We start from the raw sequence: 14,825 nt of genomic DNA, 5'->3' as shown, positions 1-14,825 counted from the left end.
GAGATCCGCAAATCCCAAGATGGACAGCTCAAGTCCCAAGAACTGGAGGTCAGGCAAGAGGCAGCTGCCGGATCCAGAACAAGCCAAAAACCTTGGCAAGGCAAGCAGGAAGGAAATAGGTGATGCAAGGCAGAGAGATGAAGGCTGAGGGGGCGATGAGCCGCCACAGGCCCTGGCCTCACCGGTACCACTCAGCAGATTCCATCATGGGGGTGATCACATATCAAATTTCAACAGGGAAGTGATCACAACATTATATAACTGCCAAAATACTGAGAATCATGGCCCAGCCAAGTTGACATACAGTCTTAACCATCACATGCATCTTCTCTCTTTCTTTGTCAGTCTAGCTAAAGCTTTGTCTATTTTATTAATTCTTTCATGAAACCAATGTATGGTTTCATTGACTCTGTTTTTCTGTTCTCTATTTCATTTATCTCTGCTCTGATCTTTATTATTTCCTTCCTTCTGGTAGCTTTGGGCTTGGTTTGCTCTTCTTTTCCTAGGTTATTGATTTGTGATCTTTTTTGACGTAGGTGTTTGCCTTTATAAAGTTCCCTCTGAGCACTGCCTTCACTGCATCCTATAAGTTTAGATATGTTGTACTTTCATTTTCACCTGTTTTCTGATTTCTTTCTTGATCCATTGGTTAATACTGTGTTGTTTAATTTCCACATATTTATGTATTTTCCAGTTTTCCTTCTATTATTAATTTCTAGTTTCACTCCATTGTGGTTAGAGAAGATACCTTGAAAGATTTCAGTCTTCTAAAATGTGAGACTTGCATTGTGACCTAACATATGATCCGTCCTGGAGAATGATCTATACGTACTGAAGAAGAATGTATTTTGTGCTGTTGTTGGGTGGAGTGCTCTATGTATGTCTATTAGGTCATATTGGTTTATAATCTTGAAAATATTCTAAAGGTAAGAAAATACAGCTAAAAAATAAAAAAGTTCTCTCTTCGCGGTCCCCAGATAAATGGTAAAGTGTTCAGTGTTTCACATCTGGCCTCAGTAAACCTCAGATCCACTTCCTAGTTGAGGCTGCATTTGTGTTTCCAAATGCAGCTCACTGGCTATTTCTAACCTTTTTATCTTCCTTCAGGCAGGGAAAGAGCAGAACCTACTTTTAACATGTAAAGAATTAATATTTAATGGTCATTCATTTCCTTTCCTATAACATAAATATTTAATTAAAGGAAAACCTACTTTGAACCCTTCTTCCATAATACATAAAGTATACTAGCCTAGGGCTACACTTAGGCTATTTCCCAAATCCATCTGTTATGTATCCCTGGGTTTTAACCAGCTTTACAAACTCAGGAGGCATTCACCTGGCTGTTGGAAATGTTTCCAGGAGTGAATGTTTAGCCTTTGAGCTGCTGTTTCCAGAAGAGAACCAGTCAAGCAACCATCACTAAAGAATCTGGATTTGGAATCAGAATCTTGCTATTCTAAAGCGAAGTCTTTAGCTCCACAGCTAATTGTTTCTGTGTTCAGGCTTCATCATGTTGAGTTCTCAGGTGCCTGGGGCCTCCAGTGGCCTGCAGATGAAGAGCACCTTAGGAAACTGAGGCCCAGAGGTAAAAGTTATGATCCATAAACCTCTTGCTTCCCCCTGGGCATTAAACATTGCTCCAGAAGTACTCTCGTTTTAAGTTATTAAGGATTTGTTGTAAATAAATTACTACCTAAAGATTCTTCTTTAATAAATAGCAAACTAATTGCTGTTTCCTAGAACACAGTCTTTTTATCTCCTTGAATAGAACAAAGGTTTTGAAGACAGTATTTCATTTGACTTGGTTGCCCAAGAAGGCTCAAGATTATAAAGTCACACACTGGCAGTTACTCCATTAATACACCTATATCCAAAATATCAGTCAAAAGTAAGAGACTAAGTGTCATGACATAAGCATAATAGGAACCTCATAAAGGCACACTGTGGGGTTTAATCAGTGTAGACAGGAAGGATTGATTGGCCTGGCACGTTAAAATGGATTTTATTCCAATAAAAAACAATTTAAGAAGAATCCAATCTCCAGCTCCATTCTACACTATAAAAAATGCAGATTCAGGCCAGCTGTGATTTAATAGTGCTTATATTGACAGGAAAACTCTTTATTAAACTTTTTTAAAACAGAGCAGAGTTGAAATTCTAAGCTGCAGGGCCAGAGCCATTCTTGTATTTTACTGTTCGTAGCAGTTTGGGAAGCAGTTTAAAAGGACCAAATATACTTAAGAGCCATCTTTTCCAGTTTAAAACACCTCCCATTTGTAAAGGGACTATTTAGTGTTATTTTTTCTATTGTACATGACCTTGAGCAAATTTATATTACCCCTAAATTCTGTTGTCCCATAAAAACCCATTGCCGCGGAGTCGATTCCGACTCATAGTGACCCTACAGGACAGAGTAGAACTGCCTCATATAGTTTGGCGGATTCAAATTGCCAACCCTTTGGTTAGCAGCCATGGCACTTAGCCACTATGCCACCAGGGTTTCCTATGTTTAATAGTATAATGTATAATCTTAATCCTATTTCACTATTTTGCCTATCTCCCAACCCAATCCTTACCCTAAATCATGCTTCATTCACCTTTTAGATTACGTGATAGAGCTTTTCCTCCTTCCACTTTGCAGGTGAGAAAACGGAGGCAAAGAGCTGGCACAGCAGGGATTTGCCTCAGCTCACGTGTACACTTGGAGGAATGTCTGCCTGCAGGGCATGCAACCACTAGCTGAAGTCTCTCCACCAGGACTTCATAAAGAAGTGAAAAAAAAAAAAAATTGCACTGCTTTTTTTAAGTTCTCTTGATAGGTACCAAATAAGAACCAAATGTTTTGGAGTCTTTTCATAATGAACTGGAATTCAGGAAAATTTTCTCAAAATTCTTTGATGAGAGCTTTTGGAAGAACTGTGTATGGTGAATGCAGTGTGATGATGATGTAGCTGTGTTGAACTGGTCAGGAACTGATATATTGCTGCTTCAGCAATAGCTTCACATCTCTCTTGCTCACAGTGTATCCTCGGTCCTATCATGATTCCTATCACAAACTCCCTTTTGAGCACCCATACTACTGTTTCACAAAAGCCAATTGAGTTAGACAATTGGCCTTTGTGGATCATGGTATTCTGTTGTTGTTGTTGTTGTTAGGTGCCATCAAGTCGGTTCCGACTCATAGCGACCCTATGCACAACAGAATGAAACACTGCCCGGTCCTGCACCATCCTTACAATCATTGTTATGCTTGAGCTCATTGTTGCAGCCACTGTGTCAGTCCACCTCGCTGAGGGTCTTCCTCTTTTCAGCTGACCCTGTACTCTGCCAAGCATGATGTCCTTCTCCAGGGACTGATCCCTCCTGACAACATATCCAAAGTATGTAAGACGCAGCCTTGCCATCCTTGCCTCTAAGGAGCATTCTGGCCACACTTCTTCCAAGACAGACTTGTTCGTTCCTTTGGCAGTCCGTGGTATATTCAATATTCTCCGCCAGCACCACAATTCAAAGACGTCAACTCTTCTTCAGTCTTCCTTATTCATTGTCCAGCTTTCACATGCATATGATGTGATTGAAAATACCATGGCTTGGGTCAGGCGCACCTTAGTCTACAGGGTGACATCTTTGCTCTTCAACACTTTGAAGAGGTCCTTTGCAGCAGATTTGCCCAATGCAATGTGTCTTTTGATTTCTTGGCTGCTGCTTCCATGGCTGTTGATTGTGGATCCAAGTAAAATGAAATCCTTGACAACTTCAATCTTTTCTTCGTTTATCATGATGTTGCTCATTGGTCCAGTTGTGAGGATTTTTGTTTTCTTTATGCTGAGGTGTAATCCATACTGAAGGCTGTGGTCTTTGATCTTCATTAGTAAGTGCTTCAAGTCCTCTTCACTTTCAGCAAGCAAGGTGGTGTCATCTGCATAACGCAGGTTGTTAATGAGTCTTCCTCCAATCCTGATGCCCCGTTCTTCTTCATATAGTCCAGCTTCTTGGATTATTTGTTCAGCATACAGATTAAATAGGTATGGTGAAAGAATACAACCCTGACGCACACCTTTCCTGATGTTAAACCAATCAGTATCCCCTTGTTCTGTCTGAATAACTGCCTCTTGATCTATGTAAAGGTTCCTCATGAGCACAATTAAGTGTTCTGGAATTCCCATTCTTCGCAGTGTTATCCATAGTTTGTTATGATCCATACAGTCGAATGCCTTGCTCCACACAGTCGAATGCCTTTGCGTAGTCAATAAAACACAGGTAAACATCCTTCTGGTATTCTCTGCTTTCAGCCAGGATCCATCTGACATCAGCAATGATATCCCTGGTTCCATGTCCTCTTCTGAAACGGGCCTGAATTTCTGGCAGTTCCCTGTCGATATACTGTTGCAGCCATTTTTGAAAGATCTTCAGCAAAATTTTGCTCGCGTGTGACATTAATGATATTGTTCTATAATTTCCACACTCAGTTGGATCACCTTTCTTGGGAATAGGCCTAAATATGGCTCTCTTCCAGTCAGTTGGCCAGGAAGCTGTCTTCCATATTTCTTGGCATAGACGAGTGAGCACCTCCAGCACTGCATCTGTTTGTTGAAACATCTCAATTGATATTCCATCAATTCCTGGAGCCTTGTTTTTCACCAATGCCTTCAGAGCAGCTTGGACTTCTTCCTTCAGTATCATCGGTTCCTGATCATATGCCACCTCTTGAAATGGTTGAATATCGACTAATTATTTTTGGTATAATGACTGTGTGTATTCCTTCCATCTTCTTTTAATGCTTCCCATGTCATTTAATATTTTCCCCATGGAATCCTTCATTATTGCAACTCAAGGCTTGAATTTTTTCTTCAGCTCTTTCAGCTTGAGAAACGCCGAGCGTATTCTTCCCTTTTGGTTTTCCATCTCCAGCTCTTTGCACGTGTCATTATGATACTTTACTTTGTCTTCTTGAGGGGCCCTTTGAAATTTTCTGTTCAGTTCTTTTACTTCATCAATTCTTCCTTTTGCTTTAGCTGCTCGACGCTCAAGAGCAAGTTTCAGAGTCTCCTCTGATGTCCATCTTGGTCTTTTCTTTCTTTCCTGTCTTTTCAGTGACCTCTTGCTTTCTTCATGGATGATGTCCTTGATGTCATTCCACAACTCGTCTGGTCTTTGGTCACTAGTGTTCAATGCATCAAATCTATTCTTGAGATGGTCTCTAAATTCAGGTGGGATATATTCGAGGTCATATTTTGGCTCTCGTGGACTTGCTCTGATTTTCTTCAGTTTCAGCTTGAACTTGTATATGGGTAATTGATGGTCTGTTCTACAGTCGGCCCTTGGCCTTGTTCTGACTGATGATGTTGAGTTTTTCCATCGTCTCTTTCCACAGATGTAGTCAATGTGATTTCTGCATCTGGCGAGGTCCATGTGTATAGTCACCATTTATGTTGGTGAAAGAAGGTATTTGCAATGAAGAAGTCATTGGTCTTGCAAAAATTCTATCATTCGATCTCCGGCATTGTTTCTATCACCAAGGCCATATTTTCCAACTACTGATCTTTCTACTTTGTTTCCAACTTTCGCATTCCAGTCACCAGTAATTATGAATGCATCTTGATTGCATCTTCGATCAATTTCAGACTGCAGCAGCTGATAAAAATCTTCTATTTCTTCATCTTTGGCCGTAGTGGTTGGTGAGTAAATTTGAATAATAGTCACATTAACTGGTCTTCCTTGTAGGCGTGTGGATAATATCCTATCACTGACAGCGTTGTACTTCAGGAAAGATCTTGAAACGTTCTTTTTGGTGATGAATGCAACACCATTCCTCTTCAAGTTGTCATTCCCAGCATGGTAGACTATATGATTGTCTGATTCAAAATGGCCAGTACCAGTCCATTTCAGCTCACTAATGCCTAGGATATTGATGTTTATGCGTTCCATTTCATTTTTGACAATTTCCAATTTTCCTAGATTCATACTTTGTACATTCTAGGTTCCAATTATTAATGGATGTTTGCAGCTGTTTCTTCTCATTTTGAGTCGTGCCACATCAGCAAATGAAGGTCCCGAAAGCTTTACTCCACCCACGTCACTAAGGTCAACTCTACTTTGAGGAGGCAGCTCTTCCCCAGTCATCTTTTGAGTGCCTTCCAACCTGGGGGGCTCATCTTCCGGCACTATATCTGACAATGTTCCGCTGCTATTCATAAGGTTTTCACTGGCTAATGCTTTTCAGAAGTAGACTGCTGGGTCCTTCTTCCTAGTCTGAGTCTGGAAGCTCAGCTGAAACCTGTCCTCCATGGGCGACCCTGCTGGTATCTGAATACCAGTGGCATAGCTTCCAGCATCACAGCAACACACAACCCCCCACAGTACGACAAACTGACAGACACGTGGGGCATCTTTTTGGTATTCTAGGATTCCCCAATTCCTTTGCATATACTGGACTTAGGGGTTCAAGGATGGAGACGGTATCAGCCATAATGAAAAGGAGTGAAGGTGGGAAAGAGCATTATATATAAAACGTTTGAGGGTGAAAGGCGGATGAATGGAAGCAAAGAGGGCATTTTCATTCCAGATACCTGAGAAGGGGCTGTCCCAGATATTGTTACTTCCAGATCATGGTGGAAGTCCACGTTTTCCACTCTTGTTCTCTTGACAAGGGTTGGGGTGCATGGGGGCATGTTGTTACTTCTTGCGGGGATGGGAGTTTGGGCTCTCCGCTAGGCCTTTGCTGATACCACCCTGACTGGAAGATAGAGGAGCATCTTGTTACTGCTTTCCATATAGTCTCCACTGACACCGTGGAGGAGGTGGCCTTGTCATCGCTAAGTCCTAGTACAAGTCCTCACTCTCTGCTTCTTGTCAGACACAGGCTGCCTCTGATACGATTCTAACAGGAAGGGAAAGGAGCACTTCATTACTGCCAGGTGGAAGAGGAAGTCTAAGCTCTCCACATGGTCTCCATTGACAGGCCAGGGGCTAGTGGGTAGTCTTCACCACCAGCTCCCCACTCTGTCTGCTCAGTCACTACTGAGGCAGGGTAGGTGGTTCGGGGTGCTTCATTACAGCCCTACAAGAGTAGAAGTCTAGGATCTCCACTCTGCCTTTGCTGGTGGGAATGGGGCCAAGTTTTTTCTGTGGTGTTTGGCTGGAGCAGAGCAGTTACTGTCAAAGTTCTTTTTCTTGCTAGGCTGCCCCTTTCCTGGTCCTTTACATAGAGCAGGCTTTTGTTGGGACTTTTTTTTTTTTTTTGGTCTGTGCCCATTGACATTTCCAGGTTGCTGACTTCAGTATTCATTCTATAATATGTGAAATTATAGAAATAATATGTGAGGCAAAAAGAAAACTCAGGGAACTAACCACTAGGTTGTTTCTCAGGTCCTGAGGCGTACAGCCAATGTGCCTTCTCTCCACCTTCCAGTCTTTTTATGCTTGATATATATATATGGAGGAAGCCCTGGTGGTGCAGTGGTTAAGAGCTATGGCTGCTAACCAAAAAGGTCTGCAGTTTAAATCCAACAGGCACACCTTGGAAACCCTATGGGGCAGCTCTACTCTGCCCTTTAGGGTCGCTATGAATCAGAATCCACTGGATGGCAACTTGGTTTTTTGGTTTATATATATGGAGCCTCAGTGACACAATGGTTAATCACTTGGCTGCTAACCAAAAAGTTGGCAGTTCAAACCCACCCAGAGGCTCTGTGCGAGAAAGACCTGACAATATGCTTCTATAAAGATTACAGCCTAGGAAACCCTACCAGGCAGTGCTACTCTGTCACATAGGGTTGCTATGAGTTGGAATTGATGGCACCCAACAATGACTATATATATACATATAAATAGATATATATAATGCCCAAGATTTTTAGTTTTTTAAAATTTTTATTGTGCTTTAAGTGAAAGTTTACAAAGCAAGTCAGTCTCATACAAAAATTTATATACACCTTGCTATATACTTCTAGCACACGCCTTCCCTCCACTCTCTATTTTCATGTCCATTCAGCCAGCTTCTGACCCCTCTCATCTCTCCTTCAGACAGGAGCTGCCCACATAGTCTCATGTGTCTACTTGATCCAAGAAGCTGGCTCTTCACCAGTATCATTTTCTATCCCATAGTCCAGTCCAATTCCTGTCTGAAGAGTTGGCTTTGGGAACGGTTACTTTCTTGGGCTAACAGAAGGTCCGGGGACCATGACCTCTGGGGTCCTTCTAGTCTCAGTCAGACCATTAAGTCTGGTCTTTTCACCAGAATTTGAGGTCTGCATCCCACTGCTCTCCTGTTCCTTCATGGGTTCTCTGTTCTTTTCCCTGTCAGAGCAGTCATCGTTTGTAGCTGGGCACCATCTAGTTCTTTTGGTCTCAGGCTGATGTAGTCTCTGGGTGGCCGTTTCTGTCTCTTAGGCTCATAATTACTTTGTGTCTTTGGTGTTCTTCATTCTCCTTTGCTCCAGGTGGGTTGAGACCAATTGATGCATCTTAGATGGCCACTTGCTAGCATTTAAGACCCCAGATGCCACTCTCCAAAGTGGGATGCAGAATATTTTCTTAATAGATTTGGTTATGCCAATTGACTTAGATGTCCCCTGAAACCACGGTCCCCAAACCCCTGCCCCTGCCACGCTGGCCTTTGAAGCATTCAGTTTATTCAGGAAACTTCTTTGTTTTTGGTTTAGTCCAGTCATGCTGACCTCTCCAGTACTGTGAGTTGTCTTTCCCTTCACCTAAAATAGTTCTTACCTACTACCTAATTAGTGCAAACCGGTCTCCCTCCCTCCCTCCTCCCTCTCATAACCATCAAAGAATATTTTCTTCTGTTTAAACTATTTCTACAGTTCTTATAATAGTGGTCTCATACAATATTTGTCCTTTTGCAACTGACTAATTTCACTCAGCATAATGCCTTCCAGATTCCTCCGTGTTATGAAATATTTCATGGATTCATCATTTTTCTTTATCGATGCATAATATTCCATTGTGTGAATATGCCATAATTTATCTACCCATTCACCTGTTGATGGGCATCGTGATTGCTTCCATCTTTTTGCTATTGTAAACAGTGTTGCAATGAACATAGGTGTGCATTTATCTGTTCGTGTAAAGGCTCTGAATTCTCTAAGATATATTCTAAGGAGTGGGATTGCTGGATCATATGGTAATTCTATTTCTAGTTTTTTAAGGAAGCACCAAATCGATTTCCAAAGTGGTTGTACCATTTTACATTCCCACTAGCAGTGCATAAGTGTTCCAGTCTCTCCACAACCTCTCCAACATTTGTTATTTTGTGTTTTTTGGGTTAATGCTACCCTTGTTGGAGTGAGATGGATTCTCACTGTAGTTTTGATTTGCATTTCTCTAATGGCTAATGATAGTGAGCATTTCCTCATGTATCTGTTAGCTACCTGCATGTCTTCTTTAGTGAAGTGCCTGTTCATATCCTTTGCCCATTTTTTAATTGGGTTGTCTTTTTGTAGTTGAGTTTTTGCAGTATCATGTAGATTTTAGAGATCAATTGCTGATTGGAAATATCATAGCTAAAAACTTTTTCGCATCTGTAGGTAATTTTTTTACTCTTTTGATGAAGTCTTTGGATGAGCATAGGTGTTTGATTTTTAGGAGCTCCCAGTTATCTAGTTTCTCTTCTGCATTGTTAGTAATGTTTTGTATACTGTTTATGCCATGTATTAGGGCTCCTAGCGTTGTCCCTATTTTTTCTTCCATGATCTTTATCGTTTTAGATTTTATATTTAGGTCTTTGATCCATTTTGAGTTCGCTTTTGTGCATGGAGTGAGGTATTGGTCTTGTTTCATTTTTTTGCAGATGGATATCCAGTTATGCAGCACCATTTGTTAAACAGACTGTCTTTTCCCCATTTAACTGACTTTGAGCCTTTGTCAAATATCAGCTGCTTATAGGTGCATGGATTTATGTCTGGATTCTCAATTCTGTTCCATTGGCCTATGTGTGTGTTGTTGTACTAGTACCAGGCTGTTTTGACTACTGTGGTGGTATAATAGGTTCTAAAATCAGGTAGAGTGAGGCCTCCCACTTTGTTCTTTTTCAGTAATGCTTCACTTATCCAGGGCCTCTTTCCCTTCCATATGAAGTTGGTGATTTGTTTCTCCATCTCAAATGGAGACATTTTTCTCTTAAAAAATGTCATTGGAATTTGGATCGGAATTGCATTGTATCTGTAGATGGCTTTTGGTAGAATAAACATTTTAACAATGTTAAGTCTTCCTATCCATGAGCAAGGTATATTTTTCCACTTACGTAGGTCTCTTTGGTTTTTTGCAGTAGTATCTTGTAGTTTTCTTTGTATAGGTCTTTTACATCTCTGGTAAGATTTATTCCTAAGTGTTTTATCTTCTTGGGGGCTACTGTAAATGGTATTGATTTGGTGATTTCCTCTTTGATATTGTTTTTGTTCACGTAGAGGAATCCAACTGATTTTTGTCTGTTTCTCTTGTATCCTGATACTCTGCTGAACTCTTCTAGTAGTTTCAGTAGCTTTCCTGAGGATTCTTTAGGTTTTTCTGTGTATAAGATCATGTCATCTGCAAATAGAGATACTTTTACTTCTTCCTTACCAATATGTATGCTCTTTATTTCTTTATCTAGCCTAATTGCTCTGGCTAGGATCTCCAGCACAATGTTGAATAAGAGTGGTGATAAAGGGCATCCTTTTCTGGCTCTGCTTCTCAAGGGGAATGCTTTCAGACTCTCTCCATTTATGATGATGTTGGCTGTTGGCTTTGTATAAATGAGCTTTATTATGTTGAGGAATCTCCCTTCTATTTCTATTTTGCTGAGGGTTTTTATCATGAACAGGTGTTGAACTTTGTCAAATGCCTTTCCTGCATCAGTTGATAAGATCATGTGGTTCTTGTCTTTTGTTTTATTTATATAGTTTTACTAAGCGGGGAGAATATGGAAAAGAATGTTTACACCATCATCCTGAAACTATGTCTAATTTTTTTTTTTTACATTAAAAAAAAACTGTGGTGAAAACATACACAATAAAGCATATACCAATTCAACAATTCCCACACGTATAATTCAGTGACACTGATTACATTCTTCAAGTTGTATAGGTCTAATGTTTTTAGCTTAAAATGTCCTGTATAGCATTTTTCTAAAATTATTTCTATTTTTATGTTTATATATTTACCTGGAGAAATGTTCACCATGTTAAAGATGATCATTTCTGGGTGGTAACAAAAATTTTTTTATTGTGGTGAGTATATATGTAACGGAAACCCTGGTGGTGTAGTGGTTAAGAGCTACAGCTGCTAACCAAAAGGTTGGCGGTTCAAATCCACCAGCTGCTCCTTGGAAACCCTATGGGGCAGTTCTACTCTGTCCTATAGGGTTGCTGTGAGTTGGAATGGACTTGATAGGAAGGGCTTTTTTTGTTTTGTTTTGTATATATATAGTAAAATATTTGCTATTTCAACATTTTTTACATGTGCAATTCACTAGCAATAATTATATTCATCATGTTGTGCAACCATCATCTGGGTGGTAAAATTACAATTGAATTTTTTTGTGTAGATTGTTTGAAATTTTAATAATGAGATCTGTCATTTTTTTCAAAAACAATAGTGACATTCTTTTTTAAAAAATGGGTGAGGGGAGGTTGGGAGATATTAATGTCTCCAGAGATATGTCTACAACCTATAAAACCAAGTAAATCTCTTTTTTTTTTTCACATTGTGATCTCTTTTTTTTTTAAATTGTACTTTAGATGAAGGTTTACAGAGCAAATTAGTTTGTCATTAAACAATACTCATACTGTTTTGTGACATTGGCTGCCAACCCCACAACATGTCAACATTCTCCCCTTTTTGATCTTGGGTTTGCCCTTTCCAGCTTTCCTATCCCCCCCTGCCTTCTTGTTTTTGCCCCTGGGCTGGTATGCCCATTTAGTCTCACTTTGTTTTATGGGCCTGTCTAATCTTTGGCTTAAGGGTGAGCCTCAGGAGTGGCTTCAGTACTGAGTTAAAAGGGTGTCTGGGGGCCATACTCTTGGGGTTTCTTCAGTCTCTGTCAGACCAGTAGCTCTGGTCTTTTTTTGTGAGTTAGAATTTTGTTCTACATTTTTCTTCAGCTCTGTCCGGGACCCTCTATTGTGATCCCTGTCAGAGCATTCAGTGGTGGTGGTAACCAGGAACCATCTAGTTGTGCTGGACTCAGTCTGGTGGAGGCTGTGGTAGTTGTGGTCTGTTAGTCCTTTGAACTAATCTTTCCCTTGTGTCTTTGGTTAAATCTTCTTTCTGAGTGGTCATAATTGCACTTCAATTTAAAAAATAAGACATATTTATTAATTTTATGAAATGAGTCACCAAAAGGATTTAAATAGTAAGCTCTTCTCATGTTATTAAAATATTCTAGTATACACATAAATTCATTTGCAGTACATTTTTAGGCAATCTAGTGTAAAATGAGTCGGAATCTACTTGATGGCCCTGGGTTTTTGGGTTAGTGTAAAATAGGAAACCCTGGTGGTATAGTGGTTAAGAGCTACGGCTGCTAACCAAAAGGCTGGCAGTTCGAATCCACCAGGCACTCCCTGGAAACCCTCTGGGGCAGTTCTACTCTGTCCTATAGGGTTGCTATGAGTTGGAATCAACTCAACAGCAATGGGTTAGTGTAAAATAAGGTTGTCTGTAAATGCACCTTTTCCCCCTAAGCAAAAGAGTATTTTCACTTGTAAGAAATATGTTTTGAGAACTCATCAGCCCATGGGGGTGCATCTCTGACTCCCTAGAAGTTTAGGACTCTGAAGTGGAGTGCCTGCTATTTGGTGCTCTTGAGTTGAATTTCAAGGAAACTGATTACTACACATGGCTCTAATAAAGTTTTGTCATAAACATAAGAGGGAAATCTGAGGGTAGTCTTGTGGAGGGATATTAAATTTGCAGGACCTATTGGCTCTTTACCCCTGCAGTGTCAGATCCCCTTCTGGTAAATGAGGTGTGTTCTTTGCCACTTTTTTTCCTAAGGAGTCTGGAGAGCTCTAGGGATTGGCAGGAGGGCTGCCTTTTACTTTTTTACACCCTGGCTTGAATCTAACCTTGTGACCCTAAATTGTGTGAAATGAGGTGGTCATCTCAATTCTGCCTTAACGAAATGCCTTTCACATCAGAATTGGCACTAATTGGTCTCCCTGTTGACAGGTTTAGCTGAAGGCTCATGATTGAACAGGCAGTGAGAAGAGAAACTAAATTACCCCACCTCAGCTCAGCCTGTTGGCTAGAGGACACGTAGAGAAGCTACCCTTTCTCCCTTCTTCCAGCAGCATGCCACATGTAAAGCAACGGGTTTGGACTAGGAGCTCCACAGAATTCTTTCCACATGCCTGGCCCTGTTCTATAAGTCAGTCCTGACACTAATAGGGCCCTTGACCAGGGATCTGCAAACTGTTTCTGCAAAGGGCTAGAGAGTAAATATTTAGGTTTTCTGGACCACGTGGTCTCTGCTGCAACCACTGAACTCTGCCACTGTAGCACAAAAGCAGCTACGGATAATACATAAATGAATGAGAGTGACTGCGTTCCAATAAAATTTTATTAGTAGACCCTGAAATTTGAATTTTCTATAGTTGTCATATGTCAAAAAATTCTTTTGATTGTTTTCAACGATTTAAAAATGTAAGAACTATTCTTAGCTTGTGGGCCATACAAAAACAGGCAGGGGACCAGATTTGGCCCACTGGCCATAGTTTACTGACCTTTGCTCTGGTCTAAGAGTCTGGAGGCCTCCCCCACTTCCTCTCCTGGCTCAACCACTAACTCAGTATGGGACCCTGGGCTCTCACATAACTTCTCTGGGCCTTGATTTTTTCATCAGCTGTGTTTTGACAGAATGGGGAACAACAGATGAAACAAATTTCCTTTTAACTATAATACTGGACTTCCTAATTCTATTTTAGGACATATGTCAACACCAGCAAGGTTATTTATGTGGAATGGAAATTAGTTAAAGGAAAAAATAAGTCTTAATATTGCCAATGTGAATCTTTATCCTAATATAAGAAACAACGAATGTCATAATTTCCTAATTCCCAACTCCTTAATACCAAAACGAAAACCAAACCCATTGCTGTTAAGTCGATTCCTACTCACAGCAACCCTATAGGACAGAGTAGAACAGCCCCATAGGGTTTCCAAGGAACAGCTGGTGGATTCGAACTGCCAACCTTTTGGTTAGCAGCTAAGCTATTAACCATTATGCCACCAGGGCTCCACCTCCTTCATAGCTTGATCAAAATTTGCCATCTCCTATTTGAAGGCTCATACCACTTCTTTGTTCTTCCAGTGCTGTTCTTTTTCTTTTCTGTTGTTTCTGGGCATGAGGGTGAAGTGTATGATGCTGAGTTTATTGAAAACCACATTTTTCTCTTGCAAAGATGTTTTTTAAAAATATGAATGTTTTTGTGTCTCATTGGCAAGTATATTTTATAAACACTCTCCTACTCATATGTACCTTATTGTAAGAGGTGGTAGCTGAGGATTAGTAATCATTTTTACTCAAGAGCAGAAAAGAACATTATAAAACTTACGCAGCACACTGGTATTTTTAAAAGGGTGAAGGTACTTTAAAAGTATATTCATTCCTTCATAAATTCACATTTCACATACCCCTTTTGTTCTTTTCTCCTTAATATCAACTATCTAGTCAATGTTCAGATTTCTCTCATGTCTCATAAATTATTTGTTTTACATTTGGTTTGTTCAAATTAGGATCCATATATGGTCTATACTTCCCATTACATTGGCTCATGTGTATCTTAATTCTCTTTTAATTATAGTCCCCCCCTTTTGTTTTCTTGTCA

This window comes from Elephas maximus, chromosome 16, assembly GCF_024166365.1.
Source record: "Elephas maximus indicus isolate mEleMax1 chromosome 16, mEleMax1 primary haplotype, whole genome shotgun sequence".
Lineage (NCBI taxonomy): Eukaryota > Metazoa > Chordata > Mammalia > Proboscidea > Elephantidae > Elephas > Elephas maximus.
This window is presented reverse-complemented; position numbering follows the sequence as displayed.